The sequence below is a fragment of the Sapajus apella genome, unplaced genomic scaffold, assembly GCF_009761245.1.
Source record: "Sapajus apella isolate SASKATOON/1434 unplaced genomic scaffold, GSC_monkey_1.0 scaffold65, whole genome shotgun sequence".
Taxonomy (NCBI): domain Eukaryota; kingdom Metazoa; phylum Chordata; class Mammalia; order Primates; family Cebidae; genus Sapajus; species Sapajus apella.
In genome coordinates, this window is record NW_022437005.1 from 2,163,673 (window position 1) to 2,188,527 (window position 24,855).

The 24,855-nt window shown below is 38.0% G+C and overlaps 1 protein-coding gene across 2 annotated transcripts in view; it reads left to right on the forward strand.

Moving 5' to 3' along the window:
- MACROD2 (mono-ADP ribosylhydrolase 2) overlaps positions 1-24,855 on the forward strand; it is a 2,030,631-nt gene that overhangs the window by 1,239,133 nt on the left and 766,643 nt on the right. The gene's annotated exons all lie outside the window — the stretch shown is intronic.

Here is a 24,855-nt window from a genome sequence, read left to right on the forward strand (position 1 = left end):
GCAAAATTGCATAGTTGTGATTAAGACCCAATGACCCGCAAGCCTATGATATTTACTATTTGGCCTTTTACAAAGTTTCCTGACCTTTGATGTATAGTTCAGAAGATTGATTTGCTGCTCAATGGTAAGAAACTCAGCTATGCATCAGGTCCAGCAACTTCACAGCTCCAAGGTATCATTTTCCCATTGTTAAATCTATGTGCAAAGCTAACTTATGATTAAATTATGATAAGGTTAACTGTAATACAAGGAGTCATTTCATACTATTTGTAAAGCATTGAACACTATCATAATAAGTCACGATCACGGAGGCTACTACCTGCACTGTAGATCTTCCTCCCCCTAGGGATAGATACTCATAACTATGGATGAGGCCATTGCTCCCTCTGGGGCAAGAGCAACTATAGATACCTATGGGAAACTGATAAAATCTCACTCTCTACACTTCCTTTTATATGCTGAAGGTCACAATCTTTATTCTTGCTTAGTAAAGAGAGAATTGACTGAGCTACATCCACACACTATTCACCATAATTAAAATTGGAATATTACTTCAAATTCTTCAGTCACTCAAGCAAAGACTATAACTTAGGATGGATTTTAAAAATTATTTTTTGTCAAGGCAAAACCTCATTTATTTTAGGTTCATGGATGTAATTTTATTCTCCAAGGTAACCTAATCTTCAAATTTTGTAGGTCTCATGCTGGCCCCCATCCTGTATCACCCCAGGTGACTTTTCCTTGACATGACTTATAGAACATTAACAATGCTTTCTTTTCAATCATACTCTCATTTGATTAATATCAACTTAGAGGACACTTACTTTAAAATGTCTCTACCCTGCAGGAAACGAGTTTGTTAGTGAAACTTTCAAAGCATATTTTTATTCCATTTATGTGATTTCTCTCTCTGTGTCTTGTGAGGCAAAGGACCAGTGATCACCGGGTTAAGAGGTAATTGTTCAAGATTCAGTTTTTCTTTTAGTTCGAAAAATGTGTAAACAGTACAGATCTTACTACCTCCAGTACTTTTTATCAAAAAGGGAAAATCAAGGCATGTCAGCCAGAATCATTAGTAACTCTTGGTGGATGTCCGAATGCAAAGTGAGCTCTTGACACTTCCACTGCCTGCAGTTTTTGTTTCATCATTTGTTGCTTCGCCGCACACTGGGAAAGAGCAGGACTGTAGCTTGGATCTAAGCTCCTTGTTTACTAGCTGCGCCATTTTATCAAATTATGCAGTACCGGGAGCCCCAGTTTTCTCATCTGTAGACTGGGGATATCAATAGCTCTTACCTCAAGCAGTTTGAAGACTTAGATAAGTTAATATTGAACTAATTTAACATTAATGTTAGATACTTATCATAGTACCTGAGTATACCTGAGAGTATATCCTTCATTCATCTAACAAGGTGCTAAGAACACTGCTTTATAATTATCACAGTAGTTCTATGAGGTTTCTATGATTATCTTTTTTGTTTGTCTTTTCACAAAGAAACTTCGAATTAGAGCAGTTAAATGACTTCCTTGGTCAAAATCCTAGAAAATTTTAGCGCTGGAGATAGAAGTCAGACCTGTCTGAATACAAAGTCCAAGCTTGTGGACTTACCGTCCATTTGTCAAACTTGAATTCTTTGAGTTGTCAACCATTTTGGGCAAAGGCACAACATTTTCTTTTTTCTTTTCTTTTCTTTTTTTTTTTTTTTTTTGCAATTAATAAGCTGGTAATTGAGTGAATGCAGTATAGTGGTGCCTCAGTTAACTGGAGCCCCTGGGAATACATCATCCTGGACAGTGTAGTATTCCAGAAAACTTTGGGTATTTGCCAAAACTTAAAAAATATAGTTTAATCCACATAGAACCCTCCATAAAATATATTATACATTTGTCTGCCTTCTTTAACAGATTGCGCTGAACATGATTTAAGATTACATTAACTCAGTCATTTATCATTATGAACTTCATTTTCATCCTGTACTGTAACATAAGAAGATTCTGGGGGTTTATTAAAATAAAAAGGGATATTATTGACCGAGTTTGTTTTGCATTTTTCAGGTTCCTGTGCTTGACTTTTAAAGTGTAGATGCTTCCTGTTCAAGCACTTGCCATTTCTCTTTGCCTGTTTGAACTGTCCGTCTCCTACAACCTGAAAACTCTGTTGACCATGCAAACTTGTTTATTAAACGTATGGTAGAATGGGAAAGCATCACCTTGACAGTCCTGGCAGTACTTCAAAATGAGGAAATCAGGTAGACATTTACAGGGTAGGGTATGACCTGGGTGCTTTTAAGGTGTGTCTTGCAAGACAGGAAAATGTCCGGGATTGGGTAGAGTGTATGACGTAAGAGCTCTGGAGGCAGAGTGAGGTGAAAGATTGGAAGCAAGTGTTGATGATCAACCTATCGGTAGTAATAAGCAAGCTCTTTCAGTTGGTTCACAGTTATATTTTACAAGAGCACGCATTTCTTGGAGTAAGAAGCTCAGTTACTTTGGTTTAGTTCCAATATGAAAATAGGCAGGTATGTGTGATCCTCGGATTGTATGGAATAAGGACAAGAAAGTATATTGTTTTGGTCACTCCCTTGCCTGTGTGTCTTGGTGCTTCTGTGTGCTATGGAATGGGACACTCAAAAACTGGAACTGTGTGGCAACAGAGATCCAGTAAAAGCTAAGTGGGAGACCGGGAAACTGAGTCATACGCATGAGCTTTGTGCTTGGCCTTGTGGCCTTTTTCCTTTCCTTTCCTTTTTCCTTTCCCCTTTCCTTTCCTTCTTTTCTTTTCTTTTCTTTCTTTTTTTTTTTTTCAGCTCTTACTATCCTCTTGTTTTGTGTTTGAAAATTTATAAAGTGATGCTGTCTGGAAACAAGACTTCTTTTGTAACCATGAAATTTAGAATGTCTGGGGATTCTTTTAACACTTTTTGAAAAGACATTGCCTTGTTCTAGAGTTCTTGAGCTATTATGTAATTGAAGTAAATAGGCTGAGAACATGGGGATTCGCTGTAGAATACATGGAAGATAAAGTGATCCAGCAAGTTTAAAATATACAATTAGTACCTAAAATAAAGTGAGTATTGTTTTACATCTTCAATCTAGTAGTTGGGGAATAGTAAAAAATAGGTTAAAAGTCCTAATTATATAGTAGCTACCAAACTGGAAAAAGAAATGAATTCGACTATTAATACTTAAAGCTTTTAGCTGTTTAAAGTAATTTAAACCAATTGAAAATAAAATAAATGTTCCTGCCAGCAAAAATCCTTTCTAGGAACTATGTGTGGTAAGAGGATACAATAAACTAATCAAACAGAATTTCTGAAGTCTCGTTAACCATGGATTTTTTAGTGAAATGACATGGATATGGTAGGCTTGGATTTATTTGGAAATGACAGAAATTTCCTAACAATATTTGAAGCCTGTTTTGGTCCCTGCTATCAAAAGCCATTTTTCTTTTTCTTTTTTCTAGTTATATATTCAGTACAGTAAATTGTTGGCAGCTGGCCCAGAAAAAGAGCTTACTTTCTGAAAAAAGAAAATCTTCTGCAACTTTGTACACTAAAAAGCATGTTTAAATTTTATTGTCAAATCACCAGCTTTTATGCAGGTAGACTCTTTGGAAGCCATCGGACGATGACAAAGTTGCTTCTTTTCTTTTTCTTAGCTAATTTTTTCACTCTTGATTACAGTGTAGATATTAATATATATACCTTTTATTAAATATAGGGAACAAAAAGAAAACCTGCCCGCACATCTGATCTTTCTTAGAATATTCATACGTGTGAAATACCAGATGAGACAAGCTATGATCTAACTTATGTCATGTGAAATGAATTTTAATAAATCCTATTTAGTCACACAGATGCCAAACTGAGACAAATGGAAGCCCCTGGGGGCAAATGGAGGTGACTGTGCTCCATTCATTTATGAATGTAGTCATGACATTGAATTCAGCAACGTACAAATGACACTTATTGAGAACCTATGAAGTGCCAGGCACCCATGCTGGGTACTTTAAATACAGAAATAAAAGGCTGGGATTGTAAAAATGTCACCGTATAATTGACAAAACAAGTTAAGCAATAAGCAATAGAAGTACACCCTCCGTAACAATGCTTTGATGAATGATGGTGGCCCCATGGGATTATAGTGAAAAATGTCTGTCTCCTGATGGCTATAATACAATGCACGAGTCATGTGTTTGTGGCGATGCTTGCATAAGCAGACCATTCTGTGCTGCCAGTCATACATCATACACAGCACATACGTATGTATGGCACATAATGTATCATGATAATAAACTAGCTTGCTGTTTTGTAAATTTACTACACTTATCATTATTTTAAAATATACTTTTTCTACTTATAAAAAAATGAAAGTTAAAGGTAAAACAGCCTTAGGCAGGTCCTTTGGGAGGTATTCCAGAAGAAGGCACTATTATCCTAGGAGATGACAGCTCCCTGCATGTTATTGGCCCTGAAGACCTCCCAGTGGGACACGATGTGGAGGAGGAAGACAGTGAGGTTGATGATCCTGACTCTGTGTAGGCCTAGGCTAAAGTGTGGTTTTGTGTTTTGGTTTTTAACAAAAAGTTAAAAAGTTAAAAAAAATGGTGAAAATACCAAAACAAAGGTTATAGAATATGTATATATACAAAAAATATTTTTTATACAACATACAATGTGTTTGGGTTTTAAGCTGTTATTTCCAAAAAGTTAAATGTGTGAAAAAATTTGAAATTTATAAATTTAAAACATACATTAAGCTAAAGTTACTTTATTATTGAAGAAGAACTTTTTAAAAATAAATTTTGTGTGACTTAAGAGTACAGTGTTTGTAAGGTTTACAGTAGTGCACAGTAATGCGTGAGGCCTTCACACTCACTGACCACTCTCTGAGGGCAAATTCTAGTCCTGAAATCTCCTTTCATGGTAAGCGCCCTATACAGGTGTACCCTTGAAAAAAATCTTTTATACCATATTTTTACTGTATCTTTTCTATGTTTAGATACACAAATATCATTGTGTTACAATTGTCTGTAGTATTCAGGAAAGTGACATGCTGTTCACGTTTGTAGCTTGGAGCAATAGGCTGTACATACAGCCTAGGTATGTAGTAGGCTACACCATATAGGTTTGTGTAAGTCCCTCTGTGATATTCACACAATGGTGGAATCACCTGGCAAAGCATTTCTCAGAACATATCCCCATCATTAAGCTATGTATAACTACAGGTAAAAAGGTTGATTACTGCCAAAGAGTGCTTTTGATAAAATCAAAACTATGACTTTCACATGAATATGAAATGAACATATGTCAAAGATTTTGTTAAACATATTGCTAAATGAGAGAATCAGTAAAGTGATAGAACCAGTTCAAGGAATGTTTGCAGAGCTAGATATTCATACTTAATGAAGGAATATTAAGATATTAATATTATATTTAAAATATTAATATTAAGATAAGATTGCTAAGTTAGATATAAAAGCAGCTAATTTTCTACAGGATGAGAAAGCATAACTTTTGGAATTATCATTTCTTCTGGATATAAATAATTATTTTATTTGCTCTTGAATAAAAGTCTACAAATTGACATGTAACCTCACTAAATTTGGACTCTTTTATCAATAGTGATTGGTGAGTTGGATAAAGCTCATTTCCATAGAAATTCAAGGATGGTTCTTTCCCCCCATACTACATCGTGCAGCTCATTTTTTTTGCCTTATTTTCAAGTTTTTGATAATTTTTTAACAACAACTACAGTAACAACAAAATTCAGGAGCAATGGCATGTGAGACAGAGGAAGAACAAGGGGGACTCCAAGCGTCCTCACTGGGCTTTGTTATCCTGTAAGTTAGGGAGAGAAGACACCAGAGATAGGCCTTCTACAAATGAAGAGAACATTTCCAGTAGGGCAGAGTGTAAGGGGGAGTTGGCAGGGGTAGGCATAGGTAGAAGGAAGGCGAAACTAGATAAATCCCGAGAACCATTTCACAAGCAATGTTGTATTTGCTTTTCCAGCTGTGATTGGGGGCCAGTTTATGAGAGACATTACTTGATACTTTGCGGCATTCGTTGTGGTGTTGGTTTTTTAAAAGTTGGAAAATCAGATCATCCTCATAGCGAAGAGCAGTTATGAACCAGTTGTTTTTAAAGTCATAAATTTACATGTTAGAGAATTTAAACTCTTGCAGAAGAAAATGCAAAGGCAATGAATGCAGAAGGCAGTGGAGGTAGAGATGATTTTGATGCACCCAGGTATTAAAACTGAGCAGAGCCTGTAATTATTCCACATCATTCTGACATTCTCTTTCATCACAACATAGGCTTTCCCCCTCTTCTTTTCTATTTATCCTCCATTTTTTTTGCCTCTCTTGCCCCAGATATGAAATGAAATCTGGGAGTAATCGCAATTTCTCTCTCACTGGCTGATTAGGATGCTTCTGAAAGAAGCAGCATCTATGTATAGTTTTTCTTCTTAGGCTGCAGGTGTGGGATGGAATAGAATGAAATGGAATAGAATGGAGCAAACTGGGTTGGAATGTTCTCTCTCCTGAAATTTCTTTTTTTAAAAAAATTATTATGGATGCATAATAGTTGTAGATATGTATGTGGTACATGTTATATTTTGATATAGGCATACAATGTATGTTGCTCAAACAAGGGTAACTGGGGTATCCAATTACCTTCAGCAATAATCCTTTTTTACGTTAGGAACATTCCAATAATACTCTTTTAGTTATTTCAAAGTATACAAATAATGATTGTTAACTGTAATTGCCCTATTATCCTACCGAATACTAGATCTTATTTATTCTAGCTGTACTTTTGTGCCCATTAACTATTCCCTTCTTATTCTCCCCTCCACTTCCTTTCCCAGCCTCTGGTAACCATCATTTCCCTAACTTCATGAGTTCATTTTTTTTTTTATTAGCTCCCATATATAAGTGAGAACATGCAATGTTTGTCTTTCTGTGCCTGGCTTATTTCACTTAATAGAATGTCCTCCAATTCTATCCATGTTGTTGCCAATGACAGTAATTCTTTTTAATGGCTTAATAATATTCTATTGTGTGTATATATCACTTTTTTTTTTTTACCTATTCAACTGTTGAAAGACTCTTAGGTTGATTGCATGTGATGGCTGCAGTAAATAGGGACTGCAGATATCTCTCTGTTACACTGATATCCTTTCTTTTGATTATATACCCAGTAGTGGGATTGCTGAGTCATATGGTGTACTATTTTGAGTTTTCTAAGGAACCTCCACACTGTTCTCCATAGTGGCTGTACTAGTTTACCCTCCCCTGCAACAGTGTATGAAGGCTCCTCCCCTCTCTCTACGTCCTTGCTACCATTCGTTATTGCCTGTCTTTTGAATTAAACTCTTTCTGCTGTTACAAATATATTGTTTACTTAGCTCCATTCATCTCTTTGGTATTAATTTCCATTTTATAAAAGAAGTCACATTCAGAAATATTTATTAATTTAAAATCTCTTTTACTAACTGGGCTTTGCCAGTAGGTAACAAACTATGGACCATGGGGTTATTTAATCTTTGCAGTATTTTTTCCAGGAAGGTGGTAAAATATGACCATACAAAAAACCACTGGCCTTGCTATATGAGCTGCCATGATTAGAAATTTCCAAGCCTAGCTTAAAGTAGCATCTAACCAGATGAGCTCCAAATATAAAATAAATGAGGTGCTGCTCTAAGAATCCATTTATGCAGAGCATTTATTTTAGCCATTTTTTTTTCATTTGACTGTTGGCAATCGATCATTGGATTTATAAGGATTAGCATTGATCTTGGAGGAGGCTAGTTTGGTGCCTGCATCAAACATGAGCAATATTCTATTGTCCATTGACCCCCTAGGATTAATTAGAAAATATTTCAAAAGGGCCACTCTAGGATTTAATGCTATCAATAATCATTGTTTAACCCAAAGTATGATGAATCCTTGCTTTATTTATTTCTAAGTGAGCAGTTTTGCAGGTTGACAACAAGTAGGATTAATAAGCAGGTTAAGTCTAATGGGCTTGCTTTGACTGAGGGGCCGAATCACTTCAATATAGAAAACTATACTTTTGTAATTTGAAAAAAAAAAAAAAAAAAACACCACCCAAATTATTCCTATGCAATTTTTATTATACTTTCGTAATTTTTCTTTTTAGGTCATTTAAACATCTTGGATCTCTTTCCATGAATAGTAAGACTTAACACTTTTTGAAGGAAAGTCTGTCTTCCGATAGAAATGGCTTCTATTTCTATAAAACAATTAGCTAAAATTAGCATGTAAATTTGAACAATATCATATTGTGAAGCTGACTGGGCCTGTGAGATTGGGATGCAAGTAACTTCTCTTGTTTATTGTATGCAAATCTAGCCACTTAGCTTTAATTGGACATTGAAACCCAGAACAATTATCAACAATTGCTTTAGTATTAATGCCCAGTGGGAACTGCCCATCTTGAGTTTTTTTTTCTTAACATTTAATTTTTAATTTTTGTGGACACAGGGTAGGTGTATATATTTAGGAATTACATGAGCTATTTTTGAAATAGGCCTACATTGTATAATAATCACATCGGACTAAATGGGGTATGTATCACCTCAAGCATTTATCCTTTCTGTGTTATAAGCAATCCAATTATACTTTTAGTTATTTTAAAATGTACAATAGATTATTGTTAACTGTAGTCACTCTGTTGTGGTATCAAATACTAGATCTTATTTCTTCTATCCAACTCTATTTTTGTACCCATTAACCATCCACACTTCCCCCTTACCTCCTACCCTTCCCAGCCTCTAGTAACCATCATTCTGCTCTCTATCTCCATGAGTTCATCAGTTTCCTGCATCAGTGCCTTATAGTGCTCATTGTAGAGATCTTTCACTTCTTTGGCTAAGTTAGATCCTAGGTATTTTATTTTACTTGTAGCTATTAAAAATTCTTTTATTTTCTTGATTTCTTTTTCAGATTGTTTGCTGTTGGTATCTAGAAATGCTACTGATTTTGTATGTTGATTTTGTATCCTGAAATTTTACTGAATTTATCAGTTCTAATAGTTTTTTGGTAGAATCTTTAGTTTTTTTCCAAATATAAGATATTATCTGCAAACAGGATACTTTGACTTCCTTTCCAATTTGAATGCCCCATCAGGACTTCTTAAATGGCAGAGACTTATAAGCAATTGATACTGCATTCAAAGAATGACAATCTTTGTGCTCATACTTTGCACAATAAAACCAAGTATAGGCCTAAATCTAGCCAGTAAGGTTTTTATAAGTGTCTTTCCATTTCCTCTAGTTGCGCCTTTTTGCTTTGTGAAAATTAATGGAAGGTGGCTCTTTAAATAAAAGCAAGTTCAAAATAAAATTAAGTATTTTGAGAAGATCCAGAATGTGGACTGTTTTCAAGCAGAAATTTAATAGTTCTTAATCTGATGGGATTCTAAAAGGTCAGTAGGTTGGGTTCCCACTAGTTATTGCAGGGACAAAGGGAACCTTCCTTTCATTCTTTGATTCAAGAATTTCAGTCTCTGGAATAAACTTGAGAGTAGACAGATTAATAGGAGAAAAGGCATACATGTACAGCATGTACATACACATGAGGTACCACCAAGTACGAGACTCAAAGAAGGGCAAGATGAGTAGGGACATGGATGAACCTGGAAACCATCATTCTCAGCAAACTGACAGAAGAGCAGAAGATCAAACACCGCATGTTCTCACTCATAGGCGGGTGTTGAACAATGAGAACACATGGACCCAGGGAGGGGAGCATCACACACTGGGGTCAGTTGGTGGGAAATAGGGGAGGGACAGTGGAGGGTGGGGAGCTGGGGAGAGATAGCAAGGGGAGAAATGCCAGATGTAAGTGATGCGAAGGAAGGCAGCAAATCACACTGCCACATGTGTACTTATGCAACAATCTTGCATGTTCTTCACATGTACCCCAAAACCTAAAATGCAATAAAATAAATAAATGGGGAAAAAAAATGACTGAAGCTTAGGTAACATTTTGAGCTATAGCAATAGGGATTTAAAGACTCCTGGAGGGTGGTGGCAACAAGCTATGAAAGGGCGAGTGAAGGAGCCGAACCACGCTGCAGACAAAGGGTGTCTTATTCTGCAGATGGTCTTGCAGGTTGCAGCCCTCAAAACAATATGTGGACAGTCTCTCTGAGCATGGTATGCTGGCCATGGAGAGCTTTTGGCCTCCTCTCCTGCCATACAGAGTTAGACGGTGAGGGGCTTAACAATAGTCTCATTCCTCCTGCAGGAATTTTCCTTAGTCAAATAAAGGAAGTTCAGAGAAAGCCCCCCACAACCCCAATCTTCATGAGAGAAAGAGGATAGAGAGATGGAGAGACTAGGCCTGGAGGTCAGAGAGACCTTTGATCTGAGGCTGCTTCTTTGGTTAAAAGCACCATACTTCTGGGTTTTGTTTTCTGAGCCCAAATATTATTAAATCATATTTATTCTATTTGAATATGGCAAATGAAAATCATTACGTGAATTAATCAGATTGTGATGTTCTTTTAACAGTATGGCAGCGCCTGGAGAAAACTGTGAAATAGGTGTACTTGATTTAGTCTTTGGCTGTAGAATTGCAAGGAAGAGATGCTAAGAAGTGGCTATTTGATTACCCTGCAAGCTCTCCTCTCTGTGTTTGCCCGTTCCCAGGTTTTCTCATCCTGCTTTGGTCTGCCAGTCCTAAAGAGGAAAGACATTCACACTCAGTCAGGAGTAACTTCCATTCACTCTTCCAGGACTATTTGAGCATCCAAATGGGACTATGCAAAGGAAATGCATTACCTGAAGGAACAGATGCCAAGATCCAGCCAGCAAATGTGGAAATTTGAGGGGAGGGGGTTCTATGCCCCTCAAATCCAGCCACATGGTTACCCATGCTGCTCCACCTACCCAGTGAGCTGCCCTTTCTTGGCAACTCAGTCTTTCTTCAGTATGTTAAGAGCAGGGTGTTATCATGTGTCTCATTTATTTTCGATGTAACTTTAGCTGCATGCAGAAATAAAATTGCTTCTTAATAGCAGATCTAAAGAGGGACAAATCACAAGAATGTTCCAGTTAAATTTATATTTTCTGTAAATATGCCAACCACAGTTGTACTTCTTTTTCTTTCTCTTTCTTCTGTTTTCTTCCTTCCATATTTTCCTTGAAGATTCTCTTACTGAAAAGAAAATAAATGGCTATAACCATTCACACAGATATTGCTCTGTTTTGAATTAGGTTGCTATGTTAACCAAAAGAAAAATAGTTACCAGCTATCATTGTTCCAAAGGTTGATTTCTGATTTCTCTAACTTCTGTTGTGTCTGCATTTCTCTCCTCATCTTTCAAAGAATGACCCTCAATAGCTTAATAAATCAGCTAATAAAATGTTTTAGCATCTGCTAACATTCCCTCAGTGTGTTGCATGCATGTTCAAAGGCTTTGTTAGGGAACACATTGAGGGAAACCACAGGCAATTCTGAAGGGCAGTATGATCAGGTTTCAAAATACTTCAAAACCCCAATCTTTACGTTAAGACTCTGCTTATAAATATTTACATTGATCGCCCAGATGGTGGCAGAATTGGAGAATGTGGATCTTTTTTGAAAAAAACAAATGTCTTTTAATAAACTTAAAAATCCACAAGCCAGAATTGCAAACTTTAATAAACACAACACTAAATGGTCATTTGAAAGTTTTGCAGGTATAATAATTATTTTCTTAAATCATAGCAATGGGAAGTGAAAAGACACAAGTTTTCTTCAGGTTTTGAGGACAGTACATTCTTGCACTGTCGCTCACTAAGATAAGCCGGGGTCTTGGTTGCTTCCAACATAGTTCAATTCAAGACAATGAACTTTTGTTGACTACCGGCCATGTGACCTTCATTGCGCTAATGATACAAAATCACTCTGCGGAATAGTCAGGCGAAGAATTACACAGTTAAAGGAGAAAGGATGTGACTCCTGCTAAGCAGGTATAATCAGGATCCTGAGTGGCTCTCCTATCACCTGGCCAGCTGCAGTTATCCTCTAAATGTTCTCCTTGCTTCCACTTTTCTTTCTCTCTAAACCATTCTCTGAACCATAATGTTCCAGATCTCAATTCCATGCCACTCTCTTGCTTAACATCCTTCAGTGAATCCCCATCATCCTCAGGACGAAGTCCAAATCCTAAAGATGGCTTTCAAGGCCTCCCATGAACTGTATGTCTCTTGGTTACCTCAGTGACTCTGACTCCACAACCTTTGTCCCCATTCTCTACTTTTGGGTTCAGCCACACAGAACTACTCATGGTTACCTAAGTAGGGTGCTCTGCTTCCATGTCTATGCAAGACAATCATCCAGATGCCCTTTGCATGAGCCTCTGTTCTAGAGGGCAGGGGTGTGGGGGCATGAGAAGGCTTTTCAGAAGAATTTCTTGTGGCTTAGCTATTGTGTGAACAGTGTGGATTTTATTCGTAGGAGTGGAGAGAAACAACTAGGGGCTAAAGCCATGTGCAAGAGGGGATGGACGTGAAGGAACAGCTGTAAGGACAAGAGCATTCAACGCCTGCAGTGAAAACCTCTGCGTCCTTCATGATCTCTTAAAAATCTGCCTGCAAAGCTGTCATTTGCATCCCGGTCTCCTCCGCATCCCCACTCCAACCTGGCCAACCCCTAATAACTTTGCTTCAGAGGTCACCTCTCTCCAGAAAACTTCCCCAAGTCTCATCAGAACTCACCTCCCTACCCTGGGGTAGGGTCCCCCAGAGGTCTCCGCTCAAATCTGGAAGGGTGTTTCTCACAGGCCATTATAATTTGTTGTTTGCTTCTCTGTCTACTGCACCAGATTGTTTAATTTCTGGAGGGCAGGGACAGTGCCTTGGCTACCTTTGTGTCCTCAGAGGCTGGCATGCAAGCTGACACAAGATAGGAGCTGAAAATCTTTGTCCAATACATGGAATGAACATGGGATGGCATCAGGCATTCACCAAGCATGCCCCAGCCTCTGACTCAACCCCCAGGTAGAGACCACTATCCTGTCACTCTCCTCATCTCCCCTCAGCAGATTTCTAGGCTCTTCTTATCTCAGATTTGAAAACTAGGCAGAAAAAAAAAAATGACTGGTCCTAGTGACACAGCCAAGTAAAAAGAGCTCCCCAGAGAACCTCCAACTGACATGCGCACTGGGAGGATGGGAACTTCCCAGGGCCTTGGGAAGTTCTTCCAATTACAGGGTTAGGGAGGAGCCTGGTTCCTCCAGTTCCTGGGTGGACCTGGATTCAATCGGTGAGATGGGAGCCTGTGACTAGGAATCCCTCTGGTTTTGCTGAGATTTTTTTTTCTCCTTTTTTGCCCAATAAATTCTGTTTTTCTTACCCTTCTATGTGTCCACGAGCCTAATCTTTCCTTGTCATGTGACAAGAACCCAGTTTTTAGCTGAACTAAAAAGAAAGTTCTAACAACATCAGCAGGTGGTAGATGAGTGTGAAAAGTTAGTGAGGGAGGTCAGAATAATATATATTCAAGACAGGAGAGAGGAAGAGGAAGAGAGGAAGAAGCTGAGGTTTGATGGGAAAGAAGGGAGGGTTTTAGTTTCCTTTGATTTGATTTGTTTGGATTGAGAAAGAGGTGTTCAAGATCAGTGCAGGATTTCAGAAATTGAAGCAGAGAAAAAAAGAAATGGAATGCAAGTTGACTGTTGAGACTTATAAGATCTTGCTGATACCCAAGAAGCATCATTTATGAATTGGAATTCTTTCAGATTAAGATTTGTATTTACAAATAAATTGAAATTCCCTTTCCTTTTTCCTTACTGACTTTGAACTGTGTTTATTTGTGTGAGTACAGAAATCAGACTATGAGAATCATGGACTCTTAAGAGTTATGAATAAATAAATGAATTAACTAATGAACAAATGAATGATTAACTTTACTTCCTTCAGAGTCGTGGATAAGACAGTAGCTGGAATCTCCACCCATGAACTCACCAGGGGAAAAAAAAAAAAGTCATGTCTCCAGACTTTGGGGAACAGGAAGTGGCCAATCATAAAAACAATGATAACTTTTTTCTTTCTGCATTTGTCTTCTCAAAAGAGGAATGCCATCTGAATTAGCTCCCTTAACACTTCAGAGCTACAGTCTCTTCTGAATAGCTGGCAAAATTTTCAGCAACATTCATTTCAAAGCCTGTTGACTGAACATGTGTTTCAGATGAGAGCATATTATATATTGCTGAATTATTTCATTGGATTATAAATCACTGACTTCACAATTCTCTGTGAGACACACGTGGAATTCTGGTTAATTAAAAGATGTTCAAGATTGTTACCCTCCCAGAGAGAGGCTTCCTATGACCCTTCCTCATACAAATGATGTGGTTAAGCATGCATGGCCATGCCAGCCACCCCAGCGTGGCTTGGATGAATGTTCTCTTCCCGAATTTGACCAAGGCTTTCCCTTAGTACTTGACCGTGTGTCACCCTCTCTTGGCCTTCCGTCCAGCCACTCCTTAGCTGTCCCTTCACCTCGCTGACCCACCATCTCTCTATGGCTCTCTTGTGAATGATTATGTCTTGTCCCTAACTGAAAAATAGAAACAAAAGACATAATTTTGAAGGAAAATGGCTAACTACTGATGAATGCTGCTTTACTATCAAGGGAATTCTTGAGTAAGGTAATAGTCAAGAGTGGATATTCAGTGAAAAGATTATCACCTCTTCTGTAAATTGTCCCCAGTGGAGATTTGCTTATAGGCTTTAGGGCCACCTTCCTGTCTTTTAGGATTTTCTGGAGCAACTGTCATTATAATTACTGAGGACCTTGATGTGGCCTTGTCATCTTGGGCATGCAGATCCTAAAGGGATTTCTGAAGATGACAATTCATACTTTCTGTGCACCTGCCTTCTCAATATTTTTTGTTTTCACTTAGTCTCCCTCACCCTTCACATTTCTATTCTCCGCATCACTGAATGAGGCTTCCATTTACCTCTTTAAGTAATTAATTAATTCAATATTTATTTGGCACCGATGAGGCCCCCTGTGGGATAACACCTTAAGCTCTGATCTCATTGAGAAGAATTTGTATTTATTAAAAGTCTTTAGGAGACTTAAATACTTTTAAGTCCTGAAAGAGGTAAATTTCCAATGGTTGGCAACTCCCTAGTTGGGAGACACCAATGTGGACTATGAACTAGATCTTCAGCATGTGGGACCCAGAGGCAGCTTTCTCTTGAAGTTAATAAAGCTTCAGGGTCTCACACTGACACAAGCCTGGTTTTGTTTGTTGTTTGTTTGTTGTTTCCATACACAAGTGTTTTTAGTAGCTCTATTTATAAGTGCCCCAAGCTAGAAACAACCCAATGCCTTCCAACAAAGCAATGAACATCCATATGATGGAATACTACACAGCAATAAACTTTTGATATAGGCAGCTACTTGAATGAATTTTGAAGATATTATGCTGAATGATAGAAGCCTGCCTCATATTCTGTGATGCCATTTCTATAATATTAACAGAAAGACAGAAATATAGTGCTAGAGAACACACGAATGATTGCCAGAGGTTACATGTTAGGGGAGGATGTGACTGTGAAGGGAGTTTTTTGAGGTTATGAAACTTCTGTATCCTGATTATAGTGGTGGTTACATGAACATATATGTGTATTAAAATCCATCAAACTGTACAACAAAGGACGAAAGTCAATTTTACAATATAATAACCTAAAAATAAAATAAAGTATACCTTTTGGGCAAAATATAAATTTTTGGAATGGTATTAGAGCTTCTTAGCTGCCTCTGTCATCAACTCTGTCTTTGATGTGCCTCCTGTTTGATCTTTATGTACTAGAAATACCAAAATATTTATGGTACCCCAAACACACTGTGCAATCTTGCCTCCATGTTGAGCCTTCTGCCTTTCTGATACGGAAAGTTCTTTTCCATCCTTCAAAACTTTACTCAGAGCTAGCCTCCTCTGTGCAGCTATTTTTCCAATTTCTTCTCACCACCAGATTTATGCATACTCTCTTCTGTTCTACTTCTGTGTCTTGTAAGTTCTTTCACTGCTGTGTCTTACAACTTATTATACTGGCATAGGCTGATGTTTTTAATTGTTTCTTCTTTTCAGTAAATTGTATCTCCAAAACCACGTAAGCTTCAGGCCCCATAAAATCTGGGCGCCTAACGACTAATCTCTGTCTTAGTGTGTTCTGGCTACTGTAACAGAATACCATAAACTGGGTGGCTTATATACAACCCAAACTTATTTCTCATCATTCTGGATGCTGGGAATTCCAAGATCAAGGGACTAGCAAATTTGGTTTCTGGTGAGGGTACAATCCCTGGTTCATAGAAGGCATCCTCTTGCCATGTAGGAGGGGTAAGGCAGCTGTCTGGGGCCTCTTTTAGAAGGGCACTAATCCCATTCATAGAGGCTCCACTCTCATGACCTAATTACCTCCCAGAAGCCCTATCTCCTAAAATCATCACCTTGCTGATTAAGTTTCAACATATGGATTTTGTGGGGACACAGGTATTCAGACCATAGCAGGCAACCTCCTTCCAAAAAAACAGAGAACACTTATGAAGTCAAAAGGCATGTTTATGTTACTTATCAATTTCCAAAACAACATAGGCACACAGTAGGAGCACAAGAAGCATTTGTTAGATGTTGAATAAACAATAATACATATAATAAACATAGCTCATTTCCTGACATGTAGTATGGGCTCAATAAATATTTGTTAAAAGAAGATTTACTTTGAAGAATTAATGAATATCAATGTGAAAGGTAGGTGAATCCTAAATTTTTACAGAACGAGATGTTCTCTCTGCCTTATTCTTTCCCATTCGTCTATGGTACCAGCAAGCTGATTCCTCTACCCTAAGACCAATGATAGCTCAGCACAGGTAAGCCCATCCAGGAATAGTTAAGGCATGGTGCTTTACCTGCATGTGGTTAATCAACAGGCTTTGTTAACAGGGAAACGGTTATGTGGAAACACTTCATTTCCATCTATAAAGTTCTAGATTTCAAAGTAGAGAGCTGGGATCTGTTCCCACTTCACCCACTCCTAACATTTATAATAAAGCATTGCCTAACACAGAATTATATTTTTAGGGAAAAAACAAAACACATGCTTGAGAACTCAACCCTTATTAACACAATTTTTTTCTGTAACGGTAACCATTAAACAGTTATGTATTTAACCTTTGTATTCTTTTAGTATGCTAAAATGTCTAATTAGTTAATCAGGAAAATAATTATTTGCTAAAAACAGGAAAATTGAAAATTGTGTACAGATGCATAAAACTGTGGGCTCAAAATAAACTTCTATTTTGAGGCTTTAGTGCCACCCCAATGTATTAGCATTTTATGATTCTCTGTATTCATTAAAATATTTTTCACAAAAATATTGGAAAGTTTCCCAAAGTCCTCTCATGTTCCTCCTGGTATATATCAAACAGAACATTGGACTCATCTACTCATATCATAGAATTGTATTTTGTAAGAGGCTATTTCCTTACAAGTTATTCAAAAGATACATGTAGGGAAAAAATAGTCTCATTTATAAGGTCAATGTTTCTCTTTCCCAATCAAGTATAAGTAAACTGTTTTCATAACTGTGTTTTCTGCTATTTATAGTAGTCAGCTTGTGAAGCACTTAACATACAGAAATGTGTCTGACACCAAGATTACTGTTAAGGACCATTCTTTCTTTCCTTTTTCTTCAGCACTGTACACAGGTATCATTTACATTTATTATGTGGATAATGGGAATTCATGGTCCTGAAGGCATAGAATGAAGCAATAACTTCTGAATACAGTATGCAAGGTGAAAAGTAGGGAGTGATCATTTTAAGGTTATAGTGAGGGCAATTAATTTTTTCCAATTCAGGAAGTAAAACAATTTTATAAATAGTTCCAAATAAAGTCTATTTTGTATGGAATAGTGTCTGCAGCTGCCAATCAACCATCCCATTCAATGCCGTTTCCATTGGCTCTCACCATCCTAATTCTGATTAGCCTTGACTTGTCCTGGTGCTTTTGGTGGGAAGATTTTACGTTTGCTCATGCTGTTCCCTTGACCATGATATCTCTTAAAGAAAATTCACTGTATTGCCTGAGATTCTAAAAATTAAACTTCCCTACTGGGATGGTTAATACTGAGCGTCAACTTGATTGGATTGAAGGATACAAAGTATTGATCCTGGGTGTGTCTGTGAGGGTACTGCCAAAAGAGAGTAACGAGTCAGTAGGCTGGGGAAGACAGATCCACCCTTAATCTGGTGGGCACAACTAATCAGCTGGCAGAGAATATAAAGCAGGCAGAAAAATGTACAGTGGAGAGACTGGCCTAGGCTCCTAGCCTATATCTTTCTCACCTGCTAGATGCTTCTGCCCTCAAACACTGGACTCCAAGTTCTTCAGTTTTGGGACTCGGACTGACTCTCCTTGCTCCTCAACTTGCAGAAAGCCTATTGTGGGACCTTGTGATCATGTGAGTCAATACTTACTAAACTCTCCTTCATATATATCTACATATATATGATGGGGAGTGCGTATATATATGTATCTCCTATTAGTTCTGCCCCTCTAGAGAACCCTGACTAATACGCCTACCCAAGCTAATGCTTTCTCTACAATGAATTGCAAAGAAAATGAAAGCTAACAAAAAACAAAGAATATGAGAGTTTGGCTTTTTAAGAAAACATAAAAGATCTCAGAGGGAAGAAAAGGCAGTTTTCCTCTGAGGGCCTAGAGGTGGAAGGGGCAGTATGGGTAGTTAAGGTGACTGAATGCCCCTCTGCACGTAGGGTTTCTGAATACAATTACTGGCTCTGGCAATTTGGGTGCTGTGCATTCAGGGACGTAGTGTATAGTGAATGGCGGGAGAATTCAAATAGTAGACCCTGACAAAAAGTATGCTCCAATTCTCTTTCCCCTCAATAGGTACAGCTGTGGACAATGTATTCCATTACCCTGAGCTTTGGTTTATTTATTTGTGAACTGGAAATACTAATACCTACCTGGCCAGGTTGTCAGGATTGAAGATTATATATACCAAGCACTTATCACAGTGGTTGGTTAGCAAATAAGCGCTAAACAGTAGCTATTATTATAATGATAACTACATGGTCCTTATCCTTCTATTAAGGGTGAGGTGAGCTAAGATAGTTCTAAGAGTTTAATGAAGCAGCATTGCCTCGTGACTAGTAAGAATAAGAAGACATGGGGAAAGGTGTTTAACGTTTAAGGAACTAATGTGAACAGAATCAAAAAGGGGTTGTATTGTATCTTAGGAAATAAAGATAAGACTGGAACGCAGCCATCAAGATCTATTTGTAATAGAGCTCAGGTGCAAATAAAAGTTCCATATATTTGATGAAAGAGTCTGACCTGACTGAGGCTGTGTTTTGAACTCATTGCATACAATTAGACTACTGTGGGTCAATATCCAATTGTGCTGTGGCTGTGTTGTTCTTCATTTCAACAGACATATGGAAATGGTGTTGAGAAATGTTAGAACCTGTTCTGCTAAAGTGAGGCTAGTCTTTCTTCTAGTTCTTACTCTAGAAACAATAACGTTGGGTACTTCCTGTCTTTCACCTCACGTCTATTTCACCCTCAACTAATGTCAGTGGTGCTACTGATGGAACAGTACGCTAATGTCCTCTGGTAGCAAGGACTCAACTATTCTAACACTTCCACATTTCTCATTTCTCTTAAGTTGTGCTGTAAGCAGAAGTGATTGAGTTTTATTCATTCAGTAAGTATTCAACACATACCATGTGTTGGGTGCTCTCCTTTGTGCTGAGGTGAAATAAGTAAAGCAGATCCCATCGCTGACTTCATTGAGCTCAGGAACTGAGAAAGATGAACACTAATCAAATAATCACAGAAATAAAAAATTTAATGGCACATTGTGATAATTGAAACAAAGGACAAATTCAGAATGTTCTTAGTTTTTCAGGGGCCTCTGACATATTCTGAAAGGTTAAGGAAAGGTTTCCTGGAAGCAGTGCCACTGGAGATGAGGTCTGGGGGTGTAAGTGGGCCTACAGGAGTGCAGTGGCCAGGGGTGGGGCATATTCTAGGCAGTGTGGGACAAGGTCCTTAGATAAGAAGAAGCACAGGGTATCCGATAATTGAAAAAGGTGGCTGGGGTGGCTAGGGCTTGCTGAAGGGTTGAAGAATTAGGCTAGAAGATCCCATAGGGAACTTGTAAAAGTTAACTATGCCCAGACCCACTCTTAGACATTCTGATTTAATTGGCATGGGATGGGTCCCTGGCATTGCCATATTTTATTTAAAAACCAAACCACCCCCGCCCCGCACACACACACACAAACCCCGCAGCAACTTCCCAGGTCATTTTAACATACAGTCAAAGCTGAGAAATTCTGAGTTACAACATGCAATGCCTTGTAGCCATAGTTTTCGCCCTAAGAACAATGGGGAGTCCTTTTGAAGATTTTAAAAAGGGAGGTCATTGTTGTTAACATTATCAGGTTTGCTTTTGAGAAGAGCCCTCTGGCTGAAATAGGGCAATGGATAGCCATGGCATCTAGCAAATCTTGCTATGCACCCAGTAAACTTATGGTGGTAGACTCAAAGCAGACTGGGCCTCAGATTGACTGAGTGTGAAGACTCTAGATCAAACATCTATCACTTGGTGGTGATAGATGCTCCTCTGTTGAATAAGCAGACCATTTCATTCAAGACCATAAGTTCTCGTTAAAATGGAAGCACAGACTCTAAAGGACGTTTGAAGTCCCTGACTTGGTTTGGGCTTATATGGAGAGATTTACAAAGGGAGGAAGCGATATTTAGGGCACAAATCTATATCTGGCACTAGCGACTTTTGTTAGACCTGGAGGCTCAGGTCTGTCCCTTAGCACTGAAGGTTCCTGAGCCCTCAGCAGGCCATGTGTGACTCCCAAATTTCCAGTGTGAAATATGGAAACACCTTAAACTCACTTCACTATCATTGAAGGTAAGAGAACCTGATTCCAGCATGGATATTGATTTTTAACTTGCACTCCAAATGCACAGAGACTTGGAGGAGAATGCAAGGAGAAAGCAGGGCATCCTGAGAACCACGTTACATTTGGGTCATTAATTATTACAGGATCAGAAATTGAGAAAGTGAATGTTACAAAGCTTTTCTGAATAGAATATCATATATGTGATATAAAAAGTCAATTAAAATTTTCATTGATCACTTTTGCTAAGAACTAATTTCAGTAGTTACTTGAAAACTTTTACTAAACATTAATTACATCTCCAAATGACCAAGATTGAAAAACAAGGAAGATGAGTAAGTCTTATCATGAAGTTACCAGGAGGCTACACAAAAACTAACAAGTAATTGCACCAAAATACGGGGCTGTTTCTTCTCTCAACTTCAGAGTTTCCCTCTTCCTGGTCTCTCACCTACTCTCTATGGTGTATTTTTAGCAGAACTCAAATATAATTATCTAAAAAGAGTTAAAGCATATATATTTCAAAACAGTTTTCTGGAAAAAAAAAAAAAAAAAAAAAAAAAAAAAGAAAGCAGATGAGAATAGAGGGAGAAAGCTGGAAGAGAAGAGGTGATGGAAGACAAAACTTTGCCAGAAGAGACAAAGGAATTTTAGAGTCTGATTTATAAATTGCTAATATGGGCAAACTAATAGTCTTTCAGTGGACTCAGTGATTGGCGTAATTTATCTTGGCTTTAACAAACATGCTGATGATGCTTCTTGTAACACACTGATCACCAGAAGAAAAATATAATTGGTGTCAGTGTGAATGCCTTTGGATGCAAGTAACATCCCAAGTCAGCTAGCTTAAACATTCAGCAAAATCTGTTACCTCAAAGAGCAGGGAATCTTGAGATGGGATGGATTTGACAACTTTTATATTTCTTCTCTGCCATTTTCAACCAGTTACATTTGCCCTTGGCAACCATCCCATCATGGTTGCAAGATGGCTGGCATAGTTCCTATCATTTTAAGACACGGTGCTATCTAGTGGTAGAAGAGATACTGTTTCTTCCTACATAATTCATTATAAAAAACAAGAAATCCTTTCTCCAAGGTCCTCAGCAGACCTCTCTGATGTCTCACTGTGAAAAACTGGATCAAAAGCCCACTCACCCCTGATCCATGTACCGGCAAAATAAATAAGATCTCTCTGATTGAAGGATTGGTGCTGATGAATGAAGTTTTAAACTTGAATAATGTAGGGGATGGGTGAACCAACAGAGTTCTTATGGGTAGGAAGAAGTATTGAATATCTCTTAAATAGGTTCCTGTAATCTGCACCAGTGTTTCTCAGACTTAATGTTTGGAATCACCTGTGATCTTGTGAAAATGCAGATTCTGATTTAGAAGTTCTAGCCTGGGGCCTGAGATTCCACATTTCTGACAAGCTCTTTGGTGATTCTGATGTTGCTGCTCCACAAACAACACTTTGGATAGAGATCTAGACCCTAGACAATCAGATGAGAAGCAGTCTAACGTAATACGATGGAATCCAGCTTGTATTAGACTGTCTAGTTGGGTGATTTGGGGTATGATACTTAAATTCTCTAAGCCTCAGGAAAGGGAAGGAAGGGAGGAGGGAGAGAGAGAGGAGAAAAGAGGTGTGTGTGGGGGGGGGTGCGGTGGTGAATCATAGACCTAGTAGTGAGAATCTCTTAAGCAGTAGGATTTCTGTTCACTTTCCTAATTCGTTAAGGTCCCTCTGTAGTGACAAATTAGAGAAATGGGAAGAAAATAAACATCATGGTATTTAATAAGAGCATTGAAGAAGAAAAAAAATATACTATACTCACAAAATCCTGGGAATGGTGACAGATGCATATGTACAAGAGAATAAATGGCCTCAGGGTCCCAGTGATAGCAAGGTATATTGAAATACTGCAGTGATGTTATAGTTATAAAACATGCTCTGCCTTTGTGATGCCTAACAATGCATATGTTATGTTCTGAGCTATGGAGTTCTGAAGGATAAAGGTTTTTGCCCCTGAATCATACCCAGAAAGGAACTGTGGAAGATTTAGGGACAGGCCATGAGGAAGGAGTGAAGGAAGAGGAATCCTCATTATGAAAAGAAGACTAAATGACACACCTAATCCGACTTCAGGGGAGGATAGGTCCTTACTTGACAGGGAGGGGCAAATGGCTGTTTCCTGTCTTGACAGATCAGATAGAAAAGTAAACAGGAATCCAGTTTCAGCTTTCTGCATATGGCTAGTCAGATTTCCCAACGCCATTTATTAAAGAGGAAATCCTTTCCCTATTGCTTGTTTTTATCATATTTGTCAAAGATCGGATGGTTGTAGATGTGTGGCATTATTTCTGAGACCTCTGTTCTGTTCCATTGGTCTGTGTCTCTGTTTTTGTATCAGTACCATGCTGTTTTGATTACTGTAGCCTTGTAGTATAGTTTGAAATCAGGTAGTGTGATACCTCCAGCCTTGCATTTTGTTTGTTTGTTTTTGCTTAGGACTGTCTTGGCCTCTTTTCTGGTTCCATATGAAGTTTAAGGTGGGTTTTTTTCCAAATCTGTGAAGAAAGTCAATGGTAGCTTGATGGGGATAGCATTGAATCTATACATTACTTTGGGCAGTATGGCCAGTTTCATGATATTGATTCTTCCTGTGAGCATGGAACATTTTTCAATCTGTTTGTGTCCTCTCTTATTTCCTTGAGCAGTGGTTTGAAGAGGTCCTTCACATCCCTTGTTAGTTGTATTCCTAGTTATTTAATTTTCTTTGTAGCAATTGTGAATGGGATTTCACTCATGATTTGGCTCTCTGTTTGTCTGTTATTGGTATGTAGGAATGCTTGTGATTTTTGCACATTGATTTTGTATCCTGAGACTTTCCTGAACTTGCTTATCAAGTTAAGGAGATTTTGGGCTGAGATGATGGGATCTTCTAAATATACAATCATGTTGTCTGCAAATAGAGACAATTTGACTTCCTCTTTCCTTAGCGGAGTACCTATTATTTCCTTTTCTTGCCTGATTGTCCTGGCCAGAACTTCTAGTACTATGTTGAATAGGAGTGCTGAGAGAGGGCATCCTTGTTTCATGCCAGTTTTCAAAGGGAATGCTTCCAGTTTTTGCCCATTCAGTATGTTATTGCCTGTGGGTTTGTCATACATAGCTCTTATTATTTTGAGATATGTTCCATCAATACCTAGTTTATTGAGAGTTTTTTGCATAAAGGGCTATTGAATTTTGTCAAAAGCCTTCTCTGCATCTATTGAGATAATCATGTGGTTTTTGTAAGCTGAAACTGGATCCCTACCTTACACCTTATACAAAAATTAATTCCAGATCAATTGAAGATTTAAACATAATACCTAACACCATAAAAACCCTAGAGGAAAACCAAGGCAATACCATTCAGGACTTAGACATGGGCAAGGACTTCATGACTAAAACACCAAAAGCAATGGCAACAAAAGTTTAAATAGAAAAATGGGATCTAATTAAACTTAAAAGCTTCTGTACTGCAAAAGAAACTATCATTAGAGTGAACTAGCAACCAACAGAATTGATTAGATTCAAAATCTCATGCCAGTTAGAATGGTGATCATTGAAAAATTAGAAGACAACAGATGCTGGAGAGGATGTGGAGAAATAGGAACGCTTTTACACTGTTGGTGGGAGTGTAAATTACTTCAACCATTGTGGAAGACAGTGTGGTGATTCCTCAAGGACCTAGAAATAGAAATACCATTTGCGCCAGCAATCCCATTACTGGATGTATACCCAAAGGATTATAAATCATTCTATTATAAAGACACATACATGCACACGTATGTTCATTGTGGCACTGTTCACAATAGCAAAGACTTGAAAC